Source organism: Castor canadensis, chromosome 2 (genome assembly GCF_047511655.1).
Source record: "Castor canadensis chromosome 2, mCasCan1.hap1v2, whole genome shotgun sequence".
Lineage (NCBI taxonomy): Eukaryota > Metazoa > Chordata > Mammalia > Rodentia > Castoridae > Castor > Castor canadensis.
Window position 1 is genome coordinate 86,941,649 of NC_133387.1, and position 20,523 is coordinate 86,962,171.

The 20,523-nt window shown below is 40.5% G+C and overlaps 1 protein-coding gene and 1 long non-coding RNA gene across 4 annotated transcripts in view; one reads left to right on the forward strand and one right to left on the reverse strand.

Moving 5' to 3' along the window:
- LOC141420717 (uncharacterized) overlaps positions 1-12,691 on the forward strand; it is a 59,813-nt gene extending 47,122 nt beyond the window's left edge. The window contains exons 5-6 of one of the 2 annotated variants that reach the window (XR_012445256.1): positions 10,756-11,274; positions 11,650-12,691. This is a non-coding gene — a long non-coding RNA (uncharacterized lncRNA). Of the gene's footprint in view, positions 1-5,741; positions 5,897-10,755; positions 11,275-11,649 lie in introns of those variants that run through there. The other variant, XR_012445257.1, reaches the window with a different exon arrangement.
- Jazf1 (JAZF zinc finger 1) overlaps positions 1-20,523 on the reverse strand; it is a 303,551-nt gene that overhangs the window by 75,097 nt on the left and 207,931 nt on the right. The window lies entirely within an intron of this gene.

Below are 20,523 nucleotides of genomic sequence, written 5' to 3' on the forward strand. Positions count from 1 at the left end.
AAGCTGAATGCTAGGGAAGAAGTGAACCATTCATCCAGGGTGGGGAGAGTCCCAAAAAAGTGAGTGAGGTCATCAGCAGGACAGGAAGGGTATGGACAGGCAGTCCAGGCTCAAGATGGAGAAAGGCTGGTTTAGGAACAGGATGTGATGTGTTGGAAGCTCCTTTGTGCCCAGCCTCTGGGATACCGCACTGGGTTTAAGGGATGATGGCTGAAAGCATGATTCTGAGCAAGCTTACCCTAAAGGGGTGCTAACCTCAGGCTGGTGGGACACACCTTCAGTGGCAGTACTGTGCAAGAAAGGTGGCAAAAGAGAACCACTCAGATCCTGGCCTTCTCATTTCCTCCTGCTATCTAGAAAGGGAGGCTAACTTTTTGGCTGAGCAGCCTCTGGGTTCTTGGGTAATTTGTTTATGTCACAAAGAGATGAGACTTTTTGCTAAGAAGATGTTGGTAATGTTTTAACTGGAAATACTGGGAAATGTCACCATATTCAGAACCCCTGATTCATTCACTAGTCTATCATCATCTCTTTCTTTCCCCTGTACATGACGCACATTCTGCAAGTATTTGTTAATACAGATGAAATGCTCATGATGCTTACAATATGGCCAGAAATGACAACAGGAGAAGTGTTATAAGACCCATTTTACAGATAAGGACTCTGAGGCCTAAGGCACTGCATGGCTAGGAGGCTGCCCATAGGACAAGGAGTTCAAGAATCCTTTCAGCTGGGTATTCTTTTCAGTCCAGTCCATGCTAGTGATTGGAGATTCACCCAGGTCCAGGTTTACAGGCAGGAGGCAACAGAGAGGAAGGGTTTTTACCACAGATTATGTATTGCTAGCACTCACATAGGAATAGCAGCCTTGCTGTCTTCTTTGGGGGATTAGACCACATCCTGGTGGGTTCTCAGGCATCAGGATGTCCCCCAGAGAGGTCTTCATTTTATAATGGACAGATTTACTCCTGTCTTTCATTCATTTCATTTGCTTCATTTTCATGAGGCAAAGACTTGGGTGAGTTTTTCTGTCAACTGATTCAGATAGTATCTTCTCAAAGCTGAGGGAGACAGGGGAAAGGGAGAAACTAGGAGTCTGGTCCCCATACCCCAAGGTGTAGGGGTCTCTGGTGAGTAGCTGAGGATGTACAGGATGTCCCATCTCCTTCTCCAGCGCTCCCAAGATTCCCAGGGGCAGCAGCTGTAGCTTTCTCTGGCTTAAATGAGATTCCCTTTGGAGTTCCCTATCCCAATGTCTCCCCTGAACTTGTATTTATAGTATTTACTACAGAAATGAACAAAGAAACTCTCACTGTTGGGAATGTCCCTGAGAGACAGGTCTAAGAGATGTGCTCTAGAACCATTCTGCTGTGTTTTAAATCCCAGCAGGACCATCTATCCACTCTCTGTGTGATTATGGACATGTTTCTTAACATCTCTGTGCCTTAGTCTCTTTATCTGTAAAATGGAAATGACAGTATTTTCCTTATAAGACAGTATAAACATTAAATGGTACAATGAAGTGCTTATAATAGTGTCTGGCATACAGTACGTAGCAAATGTGATAATGATGATGTCATAGTATACCACCACATATAGCCTGCCACAAGTGATGACATTTTAATGCCCTTTTCCTTTTTCAAGCAAACCATAAGCCCTCTGTGAACAGGATCTCAGAGCCATTAGTATGTACTTCTTGTGTGAGTAATAGTCTCACAAGAACACCTACACGAAAACAATGGAGAGCAGTTACAAAAGGGACTAATTCATAATGGAGGAACTGGGAACACGGCTTGGGTAAGGGCTTCTCAGCACCCTTAAATCATTCCAAAGGCTAATTTATATTCTATGAGAAGGTCAGGTCCAATTCTGGAAGGCAGATTTTCTACCCTTGAATCAATTTTCAGGGACCCTACAATGTAAACCTCTTGTGTTACATGTTCGTGATAAAATGAAGTAATAATTGAATCTACAAGACCCATATGCAACCCAAGGTCATATAACTTTGCGTCAACATGTTTGTATATTATTTGAATAGCTCATTTGTATTTATTTATGTATTTACTGAAAAGTAACACAGAGTCATACTAAATTGCGCCAAATGGCATGTGATTTCTATACTTAAAATGTTCAGATTATTTTGAACAGAGGGATTTATTTCTTTCTCATGGCTTTTGGAAGTCTGACCCTATCTGGTTTCAGTTAGGCAACAGTCTTTGGGCTGCATTTTCTGGTACATTTGAAACTGTTGAACAATGAGAAGTAAAAACTTTTCATTGCCAGGACAGCTTAAGTCTAATGCAGATATAAACACATTTAATGCACTTTATTTAGGTTCAGCTTTATTATTCTTAACTTTCATAGTAATTTTGAATCACATTGCATTAACAAATTTTTATTAGGCTTCCCCAGTTGCAGGCAAGGCCCTTTATGACTCTCATTCCAGAAAGTTGTGGCCAATCTTAGATTTACTTTCTAACCCAGAGGAAAACATAATTATGAAAAACTTGCTTTTGTTAAGTTCTAATTCAGAATGCTCCAAAGGACACTCACTCTTTCCTGTGTGCTTTGTAGTGCATTCCCTAAATACTGAACAGCTACCTCCCTCAACCATCTGGCAGCTTCTGTCATTTAACCAAGCACAAGGCAGCTAGATGCAGGAGAGGGGGACCACAATCACCTGAAGGCCTTATCTAAGCAGGGCCAGGGCTGTGTTCAAAACTGGATTTAAATCTGCAGTTCAGTTTCCTTGCAACAGAAAGCATTCTAGGTAGCCTAGGCCTTTGAACTCCACTTCCCAACTTACAAATAAAGCAGGCTTCCAGAAGCAACTCTTTCAGAGAAGCTGCTCCATTTGGGTTTGTGATTTAGTGAGCGGTTAAAATATTTTCCTGTGACTTAGGGTAGAGCAGCTCCGGGGGCCTGTGGCATGGCCAGCACATTGTGTGCTGTGGGCAGCAGGAAGAGGGAGCCCAAGTGGCATCTGCCCTGGTGGCCTATATGCCATGGAGTGCGTCCAGTGACCCTGTGAAGGAGATTCAGGTCCCCAGTAGGAAGGGAGGGCCAGTCTGGAATCATCAACGAAAACACACACTGCAGAAGACCTACTTTTACTAAATAATACCCCAACCACAAAGAGGCTACCTACTTGGCTGCATTCTTTGGCTTACTGACTGTGAGGAAAAGTTGGTAGGTAGGAGGTGACAGTGCCTCTGAGACAGCTTAAGCATGAGCCGTGTGAGTTTGGGCAAGTGACTTGACCTGCTAGGTCTTAGCTTGTCATAGGAAAACTGAGACTTATTACATCTGCATATGATGTCATACACAAAAAGCTGACAAACCAAATAATAAATGGTAGCATTATTATTCTTAAGAAAGTGTAGCAGCAATTTAAAAAATACATAGACTGCATATGAAGAAAAGCCTGGGAAGATAACCACTGTTGATATTTTGGTGTATATCTCTGGGTGGTGAAATTCCAGGAGATTTTTTTTTTTTTCCCCTTATCTGGGCCGTTTTCTGTATTTTTTAAATATATTTTCCAGAGTGATGTATTTTTGATCAGAATAAAGTTATTACAATACTAGGGCTGGGTGGAGCACATGGCTCAAGTGGTAGAGTGTCTTCCTAGCAAGCATGAGGCCTGAGTTCAAACCCCAGCATCACCAAAAAAAAAAAAATTATTTTAACACTAAATCTGTCCTATATAAAATATAAAGAACATGACTATGAAGAACAAAGTGGGAAAATGTTTATTACAACCTGACCACTGTCTTCCCAGCACTATTGCTGAAATATTCCAACATCTTCCTCCTTTTCTCTCAAGAAAAACATTGCAAGTGCTCACACTGATGTTAATGCAAAAAGGTACATTTATATCAGTACAAAAATGTCATGACAATGTTTTTTAATAATTCTGTGGGCTTTGAGATATATTTAAAGAAAAGGAGAAAATCAAGTTTTTCTTTGAGAAAAATAACATGGTTTAAATACTATGTTTTAGATGCTTTCATAAGAACTTGAAATGGCAAATATTTGCTCTATTACAAAGAAAATGTTCATATAGTTTAAGTTCTGTGTTTATTCTTTTAAAACAAAGTATTCATACTGGACCACTGCAACACAAATATTCCAACAAAATTTCTCCTAAAAATTGACAATAAATTAAAAAAAAAAAAAAGAAAAGCCAAGTGTTGGAAAGAGTATATACTAAGTATGGTCACATTTGTAGCCAGGGAAGTGGCTGTACATCCAATACAAGCATCTCAAAATCTTCAAATTGAATGTGAACAGTAAGTGAAAGTTTTTCTGTCACTTTGCTCTCAGAAAAACAAAGCAGGTGTTAACAGTTACATCTTTACAGAATGTGAAACCAGATCTAAGGAGATTAAGTGACTTGTCTAAGTCCCTTCCGTCAGTCTGTGGCAAAGGAGAACGCCTTAGTGCAGCACTACATCTGGAAGGTCGTTATAGTGAGATTAGATGTACAGCAAGGGTGGCCAAACCTTTTCTGTAAAGGGTTGGAGAGTAAAATTTTAGGCTTTGTGGGCCACACAGTCTCCATTACATTGACTTTACTTTGCTGTAATAGTGTGAAAGCAGTCATAGACAATTTGCAAATAAATGGGTGTAGCTGTGTTACAATAAAACTTTACTTACAAAAACAGATGGAGGGCCAGAGTTGGCTCACAAGTCATAGTTTTACCAGTCCTTAGTGTCGAAGAACCAAAATGCCAAATTATAAAACCATTCTTTAAAATCTGTATCCCCAAAAGGAAAAACACATGACACCCATTATGAGAAAAAACTCTGCATGTGAGAGTTGGGATATTTTTGTGCAGCACACAATAGTGGACACTGGGTGACTTTTGGGAAGTGCTTAGGAGGAGTTTTCCTTGACCCATGGCTGAGTCATGAGCAGAAACCTATTTGATGCACTAACAGCATGACACTGAGGACTGAACCTGGGACCTTATGCATGCCAGGCAAAACGCCCCTAGCCCTTTTATGCTTGCTTGCACTTATTCATTATTCATTCATTCCATTTTTCAGAAAGGGTAGCACTAACTTTTCTGGAACTGGCCTTGAGCTAACTCATTGTCCTCTTGCCTCCACATCCCAAATAGTTGTGGCTGAGATTACTGCCGTGCACCACTTTTATTTTTAAGGAGATTTTGGCAGAGAGAAGGGGGAGCAATAGGCCAAAGGAAAAGGGAATAAGGAGAAGAGTTTTATGTGTATGGAGAGTCAGAAGGGAAAAAGAAAATCAAAAGTTGAGGAGGGCATTGCAGTTGGAGGGTACTAAGGCAGTTAGTTATTATCTAAGGCACCTTCCCAATTGTTCTTGAGTTCAATCATGGGCAAAAATGATGTATGGAGTATGTCAGTCATGTCTACTTAGAATGCTGCTTGAAGTATAGTAATCTTTGCTGTACAGCCAACATGGTTGGAGAAAACTTTGGGGTTTAATAGGTGTTCCCACATCATAATGTAGTACCTTATAAAGACTATCACTATATAAAATCAACGATACTGCCAACTATCAACTGGGCATGAGGCAAGAGAGGGCACATCTTATGCTCTCAATCAGCTGGAAACACTAAATGAAACTTGTGATTCTCAACATGAACAGACTTAAAGGAAGACTTTGAGTAAAGGTTTTAGTTATACATGCCTTATCCCAAATCATTTTAATATGTATTCATTTATTGAAAACTCATCTTTTCTTTAAATAACTACAGCTGGAACTAAATTAAGACCAAAGACAAAAAAAAAAGCAAAGTCTTTGAGATGTGAAAATGAGCTCAGTGATGATATATTCAAAGATGCTTCGCTTAGTCTTCTGTAAACCTACAAACTAAATGGATTTGGAACAATTTCACTGTGTGGTGATCAGGTAGGCTACTGAAAACAATGATCCTTTTCTTCTGGCTTTGGAGTTCATACACTTACATACATTAAAGAAATTTATGCGGACAATGCTTTTGTTATTCCATATGATCATAAAAGGGTTGTACATAGCATGTACAAATCTGACATATGTGTTAAACCTGTAAGGATGGCTATCACTCACCAAGCATGCTACAGGCACTTTACAATGCCTCCAGGATGGACACTCCCATTGATTCTGTGACCTCAGCATCATTACTTTCATTTTTGAATCAAGGAAGGTGGGCTCAGTGATGTAAAGATGTTCACAGCAATCCAGGTCCTCTATAGTGATCTAGGATTCAAACCTGGGCCTGCCTGACTTCAAAGTTCATTGAACAACACTTCCTCCTATTACAAATATGGTTTTTTTTCTTAAGTGAGCGAGTACCAGCTTAAGAAATACATGTGCCATAAACATCCAATCTGCACTTAAAATTTTTTCTAAGTTCAAAATACTATACTTTTCACACATAGCAGCCTCACAAGCTCTCACCCCAATTCTTGAACAAGAATAAATTAGAATAAAAAGAAAAAAATGGTGTGGGAGCCTTGGAAATTTCAGTAAGCACTCTATTCATTTGTCACCAGAGAATGCTTAAGAAATTCTTCCCTGCATTGGCTTATTCCTTGAAGCTCAGAAACCTCCTGAGTCCTTTTTTGTCCTCCATGTCTAGATTTATATACCTGTTACTTACTGCTTTTCCTCTTGTTTCCCACTCTCTACTATTCAGAATCTCTTATTTTATTCCCTTAGTATTTTCTTAATATTTCTAGAGCTTATTTATAAAATCTCCATTTCCATTTACTTCTCTATCCTTTCTAATTAAAATGTTTTAGACCTTTGATAACATTCAACATAATAAACAATGTACACTTACACTCAGGTTCACATTGATCATTAATATGGCCTTGCTCTCTTCATTTGTATAATGTCCTGGCTACACCCAGTTGGATAAGCTTCTGGAGCAATCCAGACTGTGGACACAAGTGTAACGCTGCAAGGAAAGTGCACTGTTTTCCAACACACTGATTTATAAATGGACTTTTGGAACCCAGCCTATCTGTAAGTTAGAAGTGCAAAAAGTAGAAGTTGGCATTTTGGGTTGGTTTAGCATTCTGTGGTTATGCCATTCAAAGACTTTGCACAAGGCCAGTTGCAAGTTAGCAGTGCACTCTTGGTATTGTTCCCATACACTAATGAAGGACACCTCCCAGTGCTGTGCAGACCAGGCCAATAAGTGGTGGAGAGGAAAGTCGGAGACAGGGTCAAGGGGCCAACAGAAATTTATACTTCCGTTTTAGGTTGGTAAAAAGCAGGATTACAGCAGCAGAACAGAGACCCATAGTACAATTCCACCCTCACTCCCCTCCCTTTCACTTCACATCTGAATTCCATTTCAAAAAGACTGTTATAATTCCAAAGATGACTTTCAGGTTGAAGAACCTCAATGAGAACACTCCTTCACATAAGTTCCTAAGTAATGGACTAAATGAAAAGTCACTGCAGTCCTTTCTGGTCTGTCTGTTCCTAGCTATGGCTTCTGTTCCAGGACAACTGAAAATAATCCAATCCCACAAACAGTACCACGTACCTCCTCAGGCTGCTGCTGGGGCATCTTAGGTGAGACACTGAACTAAATTGGGGTCTCTCACTTCAAGGCACTGGGGGAGAGACCAAAAGTCAAGGCAAACATAAGTACAGCAAGACTGTTACATGCTCCCTTTGAATGCTTCACTTTTGAAATTCTAATGTTCTTTGTAGCACACATACTGAAACTGTCACTCTTAAGATTTTGTTTATATGTGGCTCAAAATGTTCCTGGTAAAAGTAGGTCAAAGAGGATTAAAGACTTTGTTTACTCGGAATAATACTCTGAAATCAGTGGTTAAAAGCTGAACTAGGATAACTTTCAACCACTGGTCCAAGCAGACATGTGCCACAGCATAATGTGTGTGCGGTGTTACGGTGAACCCAGGCTTTGTGCTTACTGGACAAGTGCTCTACCGCTGAGCCTACCTGTACTACCTGTAATAATAATCATGAATGTAAACAGAAAAAAGCAGAAGACAACACCAATAATGATAATAATAACCAGACATTCTTTTAAAACAATACTCAAGCTCTGAGAAGAACCAACTGAAATGCAAACTCCAGAAAACAAGCAGAGCTGCTTCTATAGCAGAAAATATACAGTAAAATCTTTCCCAGCCCTCCTTTGGGACCCTCCAGTTTACTAAAAAAAGAAAAAAAGGCAACACACAAGAATATTATGATGCTCTGTATTTAGGAAAAAGTAAAAATAAAAACAAGTAGTCTGGCTATGGATCTAGAAGTTTTGATCTCTGAGTCACATTTACAACAAGAGTCACTTAAGCAAGCTATATTTGGCTAACTGCTCTTTATGGCCTCTGTGCTTGTGGATACACTGTATTTTTGCACACTTGTGGACAAGATGTTGGCTTCATTTTACAACTAACATCTTGTCCACATCAGGGGAGCTTTCTCACACAGACACGCATACCATGTGGGCTACCTGCTGAGTTCTGGCAAGCTTGGCAGACTGTAGAACATAATGTGAAGGCAGTTGGAGTGGAAAAAAACCTTCCTGGGAATTTTTTAAGTGGTTTAAAAAAAAAAAGAAAGAAAAGGCATACCGTTTCCTAATGTCCCACACTGTGAGTTGGCACAGGAAAGATAATCCAGGAAATGAGATGTAAAAACTGTACACAGGTTCCCTCACAGAAGAGGCATTTTGCAAACAGCCAACATCAAGAATGCATTTCTCTTTAGGAAGTCAACCACTTGAAAGTTTTACTTTTTAATTAGCTGCATGCAAGTTGAAAAAGCATGAGCTGGAGAGCATCATTAATGCCACATGGAGCCCTCACCAGTTAGCAGCAGGTTCTCAGAAGCTGGCATGCACAGTTGACAGTAAAGTGCACATTCCGAATCACCCAGCTGCAGAAGTGCATTTATTCACTGGGTCATGGTTTCAGACTTTCAAGTGGAAAAGGCCTATCAGGTAAATTTCATTTAAATATGATATTTTAGCTTTTGACTTTGGTGTAATGATTTTCTCTCGTAAATTACTGGCTTTCCAAAGCAGTATGTAAATTCTTTAATTTGTAAAGCCAAGGAAGAAAAAAAAGAGGAAATGCAATAGCGCCACCTAAAGGCCATTTTAACAGCAATAAAAACTAAGCAAAGTGATTTCATTTTGCTGCAGGCACAGGCACACACACCCACACCACATATACATAAGCTATAAATAACAGTCTATCAGACTGTTAGGATAAATGCAGCTTGCCAGATGGCACACTGTGGGGTGATCTCTGTCGTGGTTATATTCTGATTCCAAAACCCATCTGAAAAAAAAAAACCCAAAAACCAAAAACCAATCCATTTTACAGAAAAGATCATTTGTTATCAAATTCAGCTGAATAAACTCAAACAGCAAGGCGATCAGATTTAACTGCAAGGTCAGAGACTGTAAAACTCTTAGAAGAAACACAGGAGTAAGTCCTCCTGACCTTGGGTTAGCCACAGTTCTTCAGCTATGACACCAAAAGCACAAATGACAAAAGAAAAAAATTGATTGAACTGCCTTAAAACTACAGCCTTTGTGATGCAAACAATACCATCAGTGAAGACAACCCACAGAATGGGAGAAAATATTTACAGATCATGTATCTGATAAGGGATTTGTATCCAGAACACATAAAGAACTTTTTAAAACTCCTCAATTGTCAAAAGTATAGACAACCCAATTAAAACAGTGGGCAAAGGATTTGAAAAGAGATTCCTTCAAAGATGATATACAAGTGACCAATAAACATTTGAAAAGATACTCATCTATCAATCATTAGGGAAATACGAACTTCATCACAAGGACATTCCACATCCTATCCACTAGGACCGCTGAAGTCAAACAGTGAGGATGTGGAGATATTGGAACCTTCATACACTGCTGGGGGAATGTAAAATGGGCAGCTATTTTAGAAAATAGTGTGGCAGACCCTCAAAACTGGAGCTGTACTTCAACGGATGAATGGATAAACAACATGTGGCATATCCACATACTGGAACATTATTTGGCAATAAAAACAAAGTTCCACGCACGCCATCCATCATGCTAAGTGAAAAGTGAGACACAAAACACATTGTTATGACTCCGTTTACATGATATGTCCAGAACAGGCAAATCTATATAGATAGAAAGTGGATTAGTGGTTGCCAGGGGTTGGGAAAGTGGGAGAATGTGCAGTGACAACTCCTGTGTATGTGGTTTCTTTGGGAAAGTACTCTAAAATTAGATAGTGGTGATAGCTGTGTAACTCTGTGAATACACTAAACCATTAAATTATATTCTTCAAGAAGGTGAAACGTATAATAATGTGAATTATATCTCAATGAAGTTGTTAAAAACTTCGGTTGAATAGTTTTCAATTGCTACCCCCACCTGCCTGTGCTCATGTAGTTCCAATGCATCTAGCATGTTCCAAAGGGGAAACAGTTATGAGATGGTAAGGGCACACAGAAGCAGAGGTGGGACCAGACCCTGGCTGCCAAGCTGCATGCAGGGCCAGGACTCAGGTGAAGCAAGCAGGACACTGGCACACATGGAAGGAGGAGCTCACTTGGGGCCTTGCTGGCTTGGCTCTGGTCCTAGCCCTTGTTCTCTTTTTCCACTTACCTCCCTGGGAAGGTCAGGCCATCTGTGAGTAGGAACACAATTGTTAAAGCTTCAACCATAATTCCTCATTTGTTTTTCCTAAAAATGTCATTAAAGAAAACTAAAAGTTTTTCCTTTTCTTTTACTTTAGGGAAAAGAGAGATGACCCAAAGAAGGAGAGATTAAGTTGAGCTTGGAAAGAAAACCAAGTGAGAAAAATGACATGCTTGCCAGGAGGACACATTTCCTCCGGTGACCGGAAGTCAGAACATCACTCATTTTAAGTGTTTTGTCTGGCATGGTCTTTGGCTGCATAAGCTCAACCAATATTTGCCAGCCTCCTTGAGTCAGCACAGTGAACATGGTGTAACTGCTATGATAAAAGTGTAGACTTCCTGCTACTTGACAATCTTGTATTTTCCTATTTACACATCAATGCAGTCTTTCTAAGATATGCTCAGCACATACTCTGCATGTTGCTTGGTTTACATCCAACACAAAACCTCAGGGACAAAGTGTTCCTGAAAGAATACATAAGCTTTCAGCTTTATTTGGTTCATTTGTTTACTTCTACATGATTTTGACAACTGATGATAGTGGTTCAAGATTAAAACGAATGTCTCTCCTGATAACCTATCTTGCCTGTGGATGGTGTAAAACGGCTCATAAGGTCAGTCTTTCTATTTATGTGTTCTGATTTATTTATTGTTGTCAAATATCTCCTGTTTATTATCCCCTCCAGAATGAGCTCTACATATTTTCATACCATTTCCTTCTTTAATCATAGCCAAATATTTGAAATCATGGACATGTTTGCTATCTACAAGTTGAAGTACCCCTTTACCCATCAAGTTAAACAGGTGTTTGGGTTTTACAGCTCTGTGGTTAGTTTTGCTCTATTTATTCCCCAAACATTTTGATTATGCCCAAATCTTCACATGATGCTTTGCAACAGAACTGGACTCTTTTCACGCACTTATGTTGCTTGGTGTCACCTAGAATTGGCGAAGCCTTGCCAACTTGATTTTCTGGGTTTACCTTCCAGAGAGATTTTGCATTAGGAATGAAGCTCTCACAACCCACTTGCTCCCCAAGGAAGCAGATAAACTCAATGGTTGACCAGGACTCCACAAAATGCAGACAAGGTTTGAAACCCACTCTACTACTTCCTAGCTTTGTGTGTATTTTTTACCCTAGTCTCTGCTTGTTTTCCTTAACTGAAAACCTGAGACCAACATAATACCTCCTTCATGAGGCTGCTGTGAGGATTAAAGCAAGTACATACCAGTTACTCAGTGAAGCAGTTGTTATTACTAGTGAATTTTTGCCTTTAGGATGTTCCCATGACATCTTCTTCTTCTAGTTTGCTCAAAGGTAACCAAAATATAATCCTTCTCCTTCTAGAGCACACATACTAATTGGAAAAGAAAACACTGCTGATATGAAAACACCAAAATCTGTAGAGTAGGTTTATTGCTTATACATAAGGGAAAAAATTAAGCAATCAGTGTTCTCTCTTGCTTTTATGGATGTATAACAAGAGAATCAATATGGTAAAAAAGCTTTATATTCCATTAGGAAATATCATATACCTAACTAAATAGGACTGTCCATTAAAACTTGTTTTCTATCTCTTTGTTTCTTTAGAATTTGAAAGCAAGATCTTTCTATAAAAATCAAAACATTATAGAATTATTCATAACATAAAAAGGGAAAGTTCTCACAGTCCCATTGCAATTACTGTCAGTTCCTGGGGAAAACTCTGAATTGCATTTTCTGTGCATTTCTTTACTTTTAAAAAACTGCTTTATCTGTAATGTATTGTGGACATCTTTCAGGCCAGTACACAATCTTAAGAAGAATGATATGCTTAATTTACTGAACCTATCTTGAAGAAAATTTTAGTTATTTCCTGTTTGTTTTTTTCTATAACAGGACCAAATTCTTAACAGTTCACAATCTTACTCAGTCTCTAGATGTTTAAGAAAGGTTCTCATCCATGGGAATGAATGATAACATTCATCCTCAAGTGAGCACTTCTATTTTATGTCTTTTTCTCTTTGGGAAGTTTAGATTATGTTGTATATAAGAGCCTCACTTGTTTTGTTTTTAACTTTCCAACATTGATTCCTCCCTGAAAAAACCCAAAACAACAAAACAAAACATCAGTGTTTATGTTAAAATCCTTTTAAAGCCCGTTTCTCTTTCCCATCCCTCTTTGCTCTGCAGCAATTCCCATGGCAGTCCCACAGCAGTCTCAGCTTCCCCACTGGCTGGTGCTACAACCTGTGGCAAACTGCTTCTCATTCCAGTTACCTCATCTGTGAAGTGGGGTAATACATTGGGAGAATTAAGTGAATTAATACAATGTAAACTGCTTTAAGCTCTGCTTGGTAATAGGGATATTCAATAAATAGCAGCTAGAAAGTTACACTGTTGCTTTTAATATTTCTTTAATTTTTTTTTTTTTGGTGGCACTGGAGTTTGAACTCAGGGCCTCACACTTGCTAGGCAGGCACTCTACCACTTAAACTATTTTACAAGCCCTACTGTTAATGTTTCTTAAAGGGCCTGAAAATACTGATCTCTGCCCCCTCTTGATTTCCTAGCTGCACTCTGCCTCATTTGCTGCCATGACTGTTTTAGCTAGAAACCAGAAACTTGGTCCATATGCAGAGTAGCTAGCTATGTAATGTGGTTTGAGGCACTCAGAGCAGACTTTTCTGTTCTGAAATATACTAACAAAACACTACAGTTAGAAATTCATTAAACCTTGGAAGCTATTTGGTTATCAGGAATTCATTCACTGCTTAAAATACCAAAATACCAAGAGTCCTGGAAGGAAGAAAATCTTCAGTCACCAGCTCACAGCTTAGCAAAGATGAGCTGGCAAGAAGCAATGCCAAAAGGTGTGGAAATAATGGCTTGGGGTAGGAGAGGACTGAGTACCAGGGTGAAAAATAGCATGGGGGGAAGGGAGAAGGAGAAATCCCTTATGCCTTCTAGGGGAGCTCACAGGTCCTACCCTACCCACAGGACTCTGAGAACACCAAGCAAGGATGAGAGGCTTCTGGACCTAAAGAGAAGGCAAGGAGCTGTGTGTCCCTTGGATGAGATGGTTCTGTGCCTGTCCTCCTGCCAGCTATGGCCTCAGCTTATTTCCTCCTCCACATCCCTCTTCAGGCAGCTGCAGCACTGAGCAGGATTAGACAGGAAGCCTCAGAGGCCTCAGAGGTGTGATGACCCATGTGCAAGGCCCCAGGCCAATGCCATCTTGTCATCAGTGACTTGGACCTGTTGCTGTTATGTTTGGCACTCACCACCTGAAGACTGGTTTACTGTTTACTCAATGATCTGTTTCCCAACTTCATCAGGGTTTGATTGGTTTTCTTCCTGTATTCCCACCAAGGGGTCTACACATATGTATAACTGTAGTGAATGAATGTGCTGGCATTGGTAGCTCTTTCCCTATTTGCATGTAACTAAACTTGCTGCTTCCTAACAGCAATTGAGAGCTTTTCCATGGCTGTTTTGACCAGTGAGGAGGATCTGAGGATGAGGGCAGACAGTGGGGTTAGACTGAGGTGTGGACCAGGAGCCCTGAACATGGCTGAGAATGGGTCCCTATCTCGTAGGAAGAATAGAACCTGGTTCCTGTCACCCATTAACTTTCACCTGCTCCCTATAGCTCAGTTGTGCCCTTCAAAGTGAGCCTGGAACACAGAGCCTCTTCATGTTAATTTTTGGTTAGTCCCTTGGAAAGGCTGGTGGAAAAGGCAACACCTTTTGGCTGTGGCTACCGAATGCTCTCAGCCTTCATAGGGCTGGGTCCTGGGACTGGATGGTGCTCTCTCCACCTCCCTTTCCAGTTAAGCTCCTCATCACTGTTCCTGACCTCTTCCATGGCCTGACACTCTCAGCCTGGCCCCAGGCTCTGTAGTCCAGACCAACTAGCCCTTCTGCCTCTGTAAATCATTTGATCACTATAGCTGGCATTTCTAATACCCACATGTATTCTCTCTCTCTCTCTGGTCTCTCTCTCTCTGCCACACACACACACATACACACACACACAAACAAAAGTCCTCTGTATTAGGAGGTAGGCTTCATTTTTTTATAGAACTTGACTACAGCATAATTAGGTTTCCAACAAAAGCTCTCTGATGATAGTTATTTGGCTGAAATCCCTTAAGTCTGACAAAGGCAGAGAGATGCCACAGTCTATGAGAGGCAGTTTCTCTTGGGTGGGTGGGGGTGCTTGGGCAGAAATGGTCTCCTGGGTTTTAGAATACTTTTACACCAATGCAACAGCCCTTGAAATTAATTTTCTATTAAAATCTAAGCTTCTCAGTCTGATAAACAAACTGCACATTTACTGTGGATTCTGTATCTGACCTTTTACACTGGTTTTGTCAACAAAATTTACTGTATTCATAAATACTAATGTTCTCATTTGGTTCCCTATCTTTAGTGTACTGTAAATTATAAGCAAGTACATAAATGTCTTGGCCTGGTAATATAGTGGCCTGAAATGACTTCCTTTTTCCTTTAAGGATGTTGCATGTTTTAATGGTAGGTGTTTTTAATTAACTTGAAGTGCCATAAACTGCCCATGTATGAACCAAAGACAAGTGAGTTGTACTAAATGAAAAGTGCAGTATCTGACCAATGCTAACATGGTCATGCCTTCAAGATGCACAATTTCTCTGTTTGGAGTTGTCATCTTATTAATGCAGAGATGCCAGGGTTCCTAGAACAGCAGCACCAAATGAACGTTTCAAAATTAATATTTTTGGCAATCAATTAGGAATAAAACTTTTTTAAGCTTTAAAAAGATTCCCACTCAGGCACCTCAACAGAGCATCCTCTTTCCTTTTTCCTTCATAAATGAGCTCCATTTGAGGATCTGATCTTTTTGCCAATATCAGTTCAAATTAGCACGGTAAATATTGAAATCAAATGTTACTACTTGGCCTAATTTTCTTTCAGCCCGCAGTTAATCTTTATTCAGCCTTAATGAGTATTTATTGTGTGACCCTGACAGCTTGCTACTACTGTGATAAATTATCTGACTCAAGTCCGATTAAAAATGCAACCCCAAGTGCTAATTATCTCAACAGACCTGCTTAATAATAGCATTTCTTGTCAATTATGGAATCTCAGCATGCGTGTCAATAGCAACAAAATGCACAGGCTTACCTTAGACGCTGACTTCCCATAATGCCCTTTTACTTGCCATATGTAAATCAGAGCGCTCTGTACCTGTGGTGACCTTTTATTAGCAAACTGTCAAAATGATAAAACTAGCCATAGTAAAACCCCCACCACCATACAATTAGGGGCTACAGCTTAGGACAACAGGAGGGCAATCAGACATAGCTAATTATGATGCATCTTACTTATGGCCTGTCCAGCAGGAAGAATTAGCTGTTTTTGAAATTTATGCCAGCTTAAGCATGGCCCACAGGAGAGATCCTATTGGAAAGTGGGGGGTCTGGAGGGGTAGAGGCAAGGAATCATACATATCTACAGTTTTTTAGGGGATATAGAATCAAATCTAAGTTTAAATTTCAGCTCAATCAATATTCACTTTGTGATTTTTTTTTAATGAGTCATTTCATCTGAACAATGAAGCTCACAGTATGGGGGCTCAGGTGAGTGAGGACCAAGGTCACAAGTGGACAAATATCTCCCATAGTGCTGTTACTTACAGATGCTGAGTATCTGTCTACTTTCCCCTCACTGGCCCCTTTCCTTAAGCAACAATCAAGATGAACGATAACAACAGCAGTCACCAGTGCCATTTATAAAGCTCCTGCATGTGCCCTGCACAATGCCATCCATGGAGCCTGTCATTCAACCATCCTCTTTAACCCACAGTGTTTACTACTTGTAGTATAAATGCCTTACACTATTCAAAAGCAAGGGGACTCTTAAAGGGACACAAGTCAAAAGGCTTATAATCAACCTTGGCAATAACAAAAGGAGCAGCATTTACTGAATTGGGCACTCACAGTGTGCCAGCCACCGTGGGCACAGCTTGTGTGTCTAATCCACACAGCACCCCATGAAGTGGCTACTCTTATCACTTCCCGCTGGAGAAGAAAAAACAGGTGAGGAGAGGTTAAATGACAGCCCAAAATCTACGGCTAGTAAGCTTCAGAGCCCAGGCTGAGTAGAGGGCCAAGAACCACAGCAACTACTTTCTATAAAAGGATGGACACTAGAGGTATTTCATTTGCCTCCACACATGCTTTTAGTACAAAGGAAGGGAGGGTGACAGTGGCCTTGGAATGTTGCACTACATGATTATGGAGCATTCTAGTTATGTGGAACAATAAATAATATGTACCAGTTTGGCTATCTGCAGTAACAAGCCATGAAGTAGCAGAGCAGGAAGCAAGCCTGAAACAGAAGCCTCAGCCTTTTCATAAGAGCAGGGGTGAAGGGGAGGGAAGAGAGAAGAGATTGACTTGACTACATGACCTCAAGTGTTTTTCAGCCTCAGATAGTTATACTGGGGGCACAAAACTCCTGTGGCTCTTATGACTCCACACAGCCTTGCTTTTTCAAGTTGAGACACTATTGCTGCTTAAATCTGTTACATCTTACCTCACTGCCCACCCTTCCCAGGCCAACATGACAAGAGCCCACAGTACAGTAGCGGTTCTCAGCATACCTTGAGGCAGCTTCCGCAGATACATTCTGAATTTTCCTCAATTAGAAGGGCACGGCCTCAAGTGGACCCGTATTAAAATACAGATACATCCCATCACTTACATCTGGATTGCCCAGCTATTGCAGAGAAGATGAGAATCAAACTGCTCTGTGAGGAGCAAAATGGTGATTCCCCAATGGTCATACCCTGATGACTTGTGGAAAGAATTCAGATTGTGGGAAAAAAAATCAGGGAAAGCCAAACAGTCTAGATGCCTCAGCTATAGCTGGAGGCTGGGAGGCTGACGGCTAATGAGGCCCAGATGTGGTTCCCGACAGATCCGGGGAGATGTAAGAGTGGAATGTGATCATTTCCGTCTGAAATGATGTGCCTCTCTTCCCTGACACTTCAAGACCGCTTCACAACTTCCTCCACATATGATCCCAAGTGAGAAAGCCAATCTCTCCACTCAATATGATGCAAAATTAGTACAATGAGAGTGTAAATCATAAACACTGTGGGGGCTAATTGTCTTTCCAGTGGTTCTCCAGTCAGTCATCTTTTCTTCATGAGCGTTCACTGTTCTCCATAAAGTAAGCATGCCTGCAACTCTTTGATGAGTGCTACTAATTGTCTTTTTGAGTGAGGTACAAAGCTTTCTCTTTAGGGTACTGATGAGAGTTAATGCATTCCAGAGAGATATGTGGGGTCCCCTTTGAGGCAGCTTGAAGCATCTCATTGTCTTACTCTGTCAAGGTGAACCCACCTTTCTGCTGGGAATAAAACCCTGTGGGTTGAAGTCTATCTCCTTATTTTCACACTTCCTTTGATCCCTATGACACAACACAAAGCTGATGTGGAAATCACTAATGTTCCACATCCCTCCTTGGCGCGTCCTTAAACACCCATTCAAATTCCACATAAGGTTTTGCAGGAACTATGGAAACACATCTTCTACAGACAAGTTTAGCATGAAAGTTATTGCCCCACTGAGAAGAGCCCGATGGCCTGATCCTATTTAACTCCCTCTGAACACTACAAAGGGAATTAAATATTTCCAAACACTTTAGTAATAAGGAACAAATACGTGTGCCCAGTGTGCTGTTAGTCATACTTGCATTCCCTATATTGCAAATTAATCTAAACACGAGTCCAGTTCAGCAAAAAATGTGGCAAAAGGCTGTGTCTACAAGGCATGAGGTTTTAATGGGCCCTTGCTTGCTTGAAGACTAGATCGATCCCTTCATTTTCTGGTTAGGCAACCATTTCCCTTTGGCACACTATTTTGAAGATGATGCCTGGCGACGCATCTCTACTGAAAACTCAAATACTCTGTAACACAAATTGTGACTTAAGTGGTAGACTATAATTTGTTTTGTATGTAGCTGCCAGATTTGAATAGCTATTACCTACTTTTCAAAAATTTTTATATTGTTGACCACATCTTAAAAATTAATTATGCCTGCTATTAATTTCACAGTTCTGGTCTCAGGCCAACAAAATAATTCCTTGAATGTGAACGAAACATATGGATGACTTTTGGTAAAGTCATGTTCTAAAAATCATGCAAGGGTCACATGAGAATCCTGGGCGCTGCCCCTTGCCTGAAGCTGTTTCCATTAGCAACGATATTCCTAAAAACACATGTCAGCAGTCGGCACTCCAGCAGTGTGAGCAAAGCCAGCCCTGGGGAGCTTCACTTCTATTTTGGGGCCTCTCTGGTCTTCCAAGGGGCAGAAAAAGAATTTGGATCATTTGGGCCTGCAGGAAATCCTTTGCCTAATTTCTGTTTCTTTAAACCATACCCTTTTGTAACTATCATCAGCAATGGGATGACCTTTATACATTTTGATTTTGAAAAATAATCTTTGACATCTCCCCTCCATGCATTATCATCTTAAAACTATCACTAAGCCTATAAAAAATAGTTCTGTAATCTGGGATCTTTGGAAGAGAACTCACTTGGTATTTCTGGGGGTACTACATTGAGGGGAAAAAAAAGCATTTAAAAAAATCTTTGTTTCAGGGTCATAGGTTAAACACACAGTTGCTAGGCACACATAAGAAACCAAAGTAAAATCAGATGACATGCTTTCAAACTGCTCTGTGTCTGGGTCAGCTTCACACAGAATTGTAACAGTGCTTGTGTATAAAATATCCAATGCAGGCCTCTGGGGTGAGCTATGCCCAGTAATGTTTCCTGTGTTGTGAAGAGCATTTCTTATCATTCCCCCTCCCCCACCACCTCTGTGGCCTCCTGCTCTCCAGGTAAACCAGCAGCAACACTGCACCTTCTCACTCAGCCTCAGGCCTCCTGAGGCCTAGAAGTTCAATCTTTTCAGTTTTTCCTCTTCCTCTGACTCTGAAACGTAGCACCACTTCCCTATCCAGGTCTGGTTACACCTGTCAGTTTTTTATGGTTATCTGATTCCCTCCAGACCACTAAGCAACACTCACCAGGGACTCTGGTTTACTGTACCTCTTGCTAGGGGTTCTCTATGTTAGCACTGCCCAGCACTCACTAGGAATGCATACTCCTGGACTCCACCCCACACTGCACTTGAAGCTTGGGAAGCACTGGTCAAAACTGGTAGGGCTTTATTAAAAGTAATTTCTGAGAGCTCATGAGTAATATAGGAATTTGGGACAGTCCTCAGAATACTGAAAACCAGTTACCTTCTAAATCACAGGTGGAACATTCATTCTACTCTGATATCCAGGAGATATGTCTACATTTGCAGTAAATTTGTTTAGAAAGGAAAATAAATATTCACATATATCAAATAGGAATACACACACACCCATACATATGCTAAAAGAACCTAAAGCAGCTCTGCCTACCATGCCATTCTGAAGGTGCTCTGGGATCTTGGAATGACTCATAGTCAGCATCAGCTAATGGGTGAGAGATGACATAGTCTGTTTTACCTTAAGTTCTACTGGAAAAGATTCCAGGAGTCTTCATGTTTCCCTCAAAGACCAACTAAGTGTCCTTTGGTTGTGGCCTACTCAATAATCACAAGGTTGTGAGTAGCTTCTAGAAGCCAACTTGGAAGGTTATAAATAGAGTTCTGGGCCACTTGTCATCCCAAAAAGACCAGGATCTCTATACATTGGGGTTAAGGATTTGTGGTTTTAAGGTCTCCCTAAGTGACACTGTGGAAGGGTCATAAAGGAGAATCATTATTTTAGAACATTGAAGTGGCTCCAAAGGTGACTTGAATACTATCATTGCTACTTAACATGCATGAGCTCAGATTT